Raw genomic sequence first — 5,449 nt, 5'->3', positions numbered from 1 at the left:
AGAAGAAAGTAGTAGTGTTTGTGATTCAGTCGGCTTGCAAAATTAAATAAGAATCAAAGGCATAAAAAAAAAAAAAATCGTAGTTAGTTGAAAAGTAAATCGTGAACAGGGTGAATCGAGATCGCGACAAATTGTGCTGGCCACTGGAAACCAGTCAAATTCCTTACATCGAAGTGTGGAGGACACACACACACACACACCTTAGAGCCTTGACATGTTCCAGTCACCTTGCTTGGACCAGTGCAGGTCAATAAGGCACACAGTGTGTAACAATTTCCAGCTGAGTTTAACAAATATGAGACATGTGAGACTGCACGACAGACGTGTTCTGGTCTCAGCGGATGACATACTGTATACTGACTGCTGCACTCTGCTGACTCACACTCTGCAGGGATATTGAAGTCAGATGCCATAGCAGGGCATTTTACTCCAAAGATATTACAAAAACTGATTACCATGCTGGATCCTGAGCCTTTCTAATAATACAGTCTGGTTGTTTGGTCCAGATATACCCAATCATCATCACTGTAATCTAATCCAAAGTCACTGTCTGTTGTGACTCACCTGTAAAAGGGTTAGGCCTTTTGATGGATCGCTGTAATAACTGGGACCGCACCGCTGGTGGCAACGGTCTGTCAGCACTTCCTGACAGAAAATTTAAACAAGCTGCTGGAGAGATCATGGAACCTGTAGCAAATTATATCATCAGCAAACTGTGAAGTAAGGGAACTTTATTTTGACAATTGCGTTGAACTTCTCTAAGCCGTGACCTCATTTTTGGATCCCAAAATTATCATTACTACAGCAAACACTCCAACGTCTCCTTCAGGAAAACTTTCACAAACTGCTAAAAATAACATGATAATCAACATGTCATCCATGAATATCGCTCTTTATGGTCATCATCCTCAGCTGGACTGTAAAGGGAATGCACTCTAACATGAAGGGCTGTAACAATACACCGAACCCAGGATTTGGTCTGTATCACCATTTTTGACCCACGTTTTAAGACAAACCTTGATTCTTTTTGGGGGAGGGGGGTGGAAGAGAGTTATATATTTTTCTGCCACATGGCATTGCTTTGTCATTGATTGCATGCCACTGTGCAACACAGTAATAAAACAGAGACCCTATTTATTGATATTGATTGATTTCAACGGTGATCGAACACCAAAGATTCTTTTGTACCTCATAACAGTGTTTCCAAAATCATTTCAGTGGTTCATGAACTCATTTGAATGAGTTATAAGAATAAGGGTAATGGTAACAGTAATAGATAATTCCCCTTCTAACTTGTTGTAGCCTTTTTCCATATCATAACTGGCATACGGGTAATTTCATTAATAGCCTGGCATGTGTAGATCTGATTTGGGAATGTATTTCAGGTGGTTTACGACTGCAGCCAGTGACATGGTGACATTGTCGGTTACCTTCTGAAGTTGCAGTCCTTCCAAATCCAAGTCGTTTGTCTCTGTGTAGTCTCGCATTGCCAGACCTTACTTCACAGCGCTGTGGAGTATGGTCTGGCCTCTCCACACATACACTCCTGGATAGTAGAAGAAAAAAAATGCTCTGGGTTGTTTGAATTTTTTTTAAACCAATCACAATCATCTTGGCCGGTGCTAAGCTTCGGACGCAAAGATAGTGCCTCTGCAAAATAGTCTCGGGAAAGAACTTGTTTTGGTGGAACATTTGCACCCCGCAAAAGACAGCGCCACATAAAATATTAAATGAAGTTAACTGTTCACACAATACAGTAAAGTGAGCTCTTTAAAAAGCTGGATACATTTGATTTGACCAGTAAATTATCATGTTTATTTTGTCTAGCAAATCCACCAATCTGTCCCAAAACGTCCCAGTTAGAGAGTAAATGCCGAAACCGTATTCTTTGTAAATCTTTACAATCATTTCCCGATAGAACAAAGCAGGCCTTGTAGCAAAACTTACCATTTTCAGCAAATAGCTTGCTAGCTGAAAAGGTTGTTGTTGTTTCCCAAAACAAACTTTGTTTTGCAAAGCAAAATGCAAGGCAGATGTTCTGGCTATTATCCAATAAATTAACCATCATCCAACCAGACTAGTTTCTGTGTAAATGTAAATGGATTGTTTTTGGAAATTACAGCAAGATACAAGAGGTGGGGGCGGAGCCTGTGGCCGACCGCGTTGTGGGGGTTTGGCCAGGTCAACAGGCCCGGCCATGTCCAAGTGAGCCGGTTTGAGGCGGTCAATGGAAAGTCCCTCTGGTTTACCGCACCTGTCCACCACATCAGAAGGCTGCGTGTTCATATCACGTCAGGGTCACCAGTGTGGAAATTGCAACAAGATGCAAGAGCACACAAATGCGTGGCATTCAACAGGAAAAACCATAATAACGGAATAAGGCACTGAGCCTAATCCCAGCCCCATAACGTCCCGCGTCATCACGCATTCCCAACATTTAAAGGGGCCATGCTCCCCGAACAGTTATCATTACCTGCGGTTACTAAGGGCGATAAATTACATCTCTAATCAAAGGTGTGTGGAACCACACTTAGCAACATGGTGAATTATGTATGTCACATTCAGTACATGTTCTTATATAGCGCTGTTCTACTCTTAACGACTACTCAAAGCGCTTTTACATAGTCCTGGAAGCCTTTACCATACACACACTGGGCCACAGCCGCCCCAACATGAGCGCTGCTGTTACCCTTGGTGGCCTGCTTCCATGTGACACAGCAGATATGTCTGAGCTCAGATGTTTTGTGTACGCTAGCAAACTCAACCGGCTAACGCTGTGACTATCACAGTGGTATCTCTTTTTCAGGCCTCAGGCGAGCTGCCTGTGAAGGGCAACAAACAGAACCCACACTAGCTCAGTGCCGATCTGTTTGGGGAACTATGATGCATGAAATCTTGTTTGGATAGAGAGGTCACAGGGTGCAGTTTGGTGCTAACGATGTGTTGGAGTGAAACAAGCCCCTTTTCAATGATTTAGCTTCATCAGCTGAAGTAAATAAGAAATGAAACGTACGCATTCTTTCAGCAAACAATTTAATCTCGCCTGACTTTTTGGGGTCTCCTGTCGGATCAAAATAGGTATTCCTTCTAAACTATTAATACTAGAACCAAAAAAACAGTTTCGTTTCACAACTTAACACCTTCTTTAAATGTAAATACTTTCCCCATTTTAAGATCTCCCTAAAGATTAAGTGATATAATTGCAATATAACTGGTTTGGCAGGATTTGTTTTGCAAAAATAACCCCTTATGAGCAACAATAACTCAACTCATATTACAGATAACACCTGCCGCCAGTCTGCAGTAGCATCGCGGGAACACAATCAGGTGGCTTCTCTGTCAAAGCTTCTCTGTTTCTTTTATATTTTCAATATGATTAATGTGAGAACAAATTACAGTTACAGTTCCACATCTGGATGGTGTGATTGTAAGGTGTTTTGGGTGGAGCATCTCTACTTGAGCTCATCTGTGGGTGTTTATTGACGCGTGAAGTTTTTTTTTTTTTTTTTTTGCAGTTACAGTGCTCTGCGGAATTACAGTAAGAACTGTTAACGCAGCGCAGACTCCCACGGCATCAGCCATCTGGAGGCGGCTGTGCATGAAAGAATAGTTTCTCTTTTGCTCCACCGACTGCAATGTATCTCAACCAATGACATTATTTATTCTAAATAAGTACAAGAGCACACATACAGTGCTTAGCATAAATGAATACACCCATGCTAAAGTTGACTAAAAAGAGTGATGAGAAATGAATAATGTGTTGTCAATAAATAAATGTTCTTTCTTAAAATACAGGGGACATAAGTATACACACCCCTATGTTAAATTCCCATAGAAGCAGGCAGAGTTTTATTATTAAAGGCCAGTTATTTCATGGATCAGGATACTATGCATCCTGATAAAGTTCCCTTGGTCTTTGGAATTAAAATAGCCCCAAATCATCACACTCTTCACCATACATGGAGATTGGCACATGGCAATTTCCATAAGATCATCTCTCAATGCAAATCAAACCAGCTATTAGGCTAACTGAAATAAAACCATGCCAATCTGTAGGTATGGTGAAGAGTATGTGATGATGTGAAGCTATTTTAATTCCAAAGGCCAAGGGAACTTTATCAGGATGCATAGTCTCCTGGATCCATGAAATAGGGAATTTGACATAAGGGGGTTTATATGTATGCCCGCTGTATTTTAAGGAAGAACATTTATTTATTTAATGTACATTATTCATTCACAAAGGCAGCTGGTGTTCTTAAAGGTTGGGGTTTTCCTCAATTGTTTAAATTAAGGCATTGGGTTCAATTTTAGTCAACTTTGGCACGAGTGTATTCACTTAGGCTAAGCGCTGTACATCGGCATGGTGAATGCAGATCAGCCTGACCACGTCACTGTGTCTGCACTTTCTGTCATAGAGAGGATGAGTTAACTTTCTCCTCTTCACTCCTCCTCTCCTCTCCTCTTGCTGTGTTTATTGTTGCGCGCTTCGACAGGATGATGCTGGGGCTTTTCCCACACTTATGGGAGCTGACACCGAGCCGTCCTCCCTCCTGTTTACAACTCATTATGACAGTCGGGGCCCCCTGGGACGTCTGGCTCAAACTTAGATACATGAGGACCGGAGATGGAGCCCAACTGTCGCCTCTGATGCTGTTGGCAATCCTGACTGTTTTACATTGTAGCGTCTCAAATTTCATGAAACGCTGCACAAATAAGAACCTGAGATGCAAACTAGGTGGGTATTGCCAACTCATTTCTGCAGATGCAGGAGGAGCAAGTGCAATCCTGCAGCATGGCACTTGGCAGGAAAGTGTCCTTAATTGTAAAAGTGGGGTGGACAAAATATTAGAAACATCTTGCAACAGAACGCAATACAATTCAACAGCAACACAATCAGTAGAAAATGTCCGTAAAGTTGAATCCACAGCGCTCTAAAAACAAAAAAAGCTCAGTTTTCCCACAGGAATCATGAACATTTTATCTAATCTAATCTCATCTCTTATCTTTACTGCAGTATTGGATGTAGCAACATGGTAAAGTCTGTTGTAAAACTATTAAACTATTTGTTTTTTTCACCTATAAAAGGATGTCAGTAAAGGTAAATAGCTGGAATCATACAAAAAGAGAGGTGGGAGCTGTGTTTTACGTGCTCAATGACTGACATGGCTGGTTAAAAACCACCCGGATATTTCCCATAAACTACTGTAGCTGTGTTTTGTTGGTTTACTGCTTTACAGTTGTTGAACAGATCTCGTAACAAACCCGTGTACGGCGCCCTCAGTGAGGTCCAATGAGGAACTGACTGTGTGGATTTAATGGTTAGTACAACCACTGGGTTAGAAGAGCAGATCGACCTGATGGAGGACCTGTTTTAAGTGGACAAGTTAGAGCCTTGTTTTAATGATGATACGTAGAGGATGGGGGAGGGGGGGGGGGAGAGGTTTTTACT

The 5,449-nt window shown here is 41.7% G+C and overlaps 1 protein-coding gene and 1 long non-coding RNA gene across 2 annotated transcripts in view; one reads left to right on the top strand and one right to left on the bottom strand.

Annotated features, from left to right (window-relative positions):
• Positions 1-5,449, top strand: part of gpr4 (G protein-coupled receptor 4) — a 56,209-nt gene that overhangs the window by 27,941 nt on the left and 22,819 nt on the right. The window lies entirely within an intron of this gene.
• LOC116687007 (uncharacterized) overlaps positions 1-5,449 on the bottom strand; it is a 14,017-nt gene that overhangs the window by 8,179 nt on the left and 389 nt on the right. The gene's annotated exons all lie outside the window — the stretch shown is intronic.

This window comes from Etheostoma spectabile, chromosome 3, assembly GCF_008692095.1.
Source record: "Etheostoma spectabile isolate EspeVRDwgs_2016 chromosome 3, UIUC_Espe_1.0, whole genome shotgun sequence".
Classification (NCBI taxonomy): Eukaryota; Metazoa; Chordata; class Actinopteri; order Perciformes; family Percidae; genus Etheostoma; species Etheostoma spectabile.
This window is presented reverse-complemented; position numbering and strand designations above follow the sequence as displayed.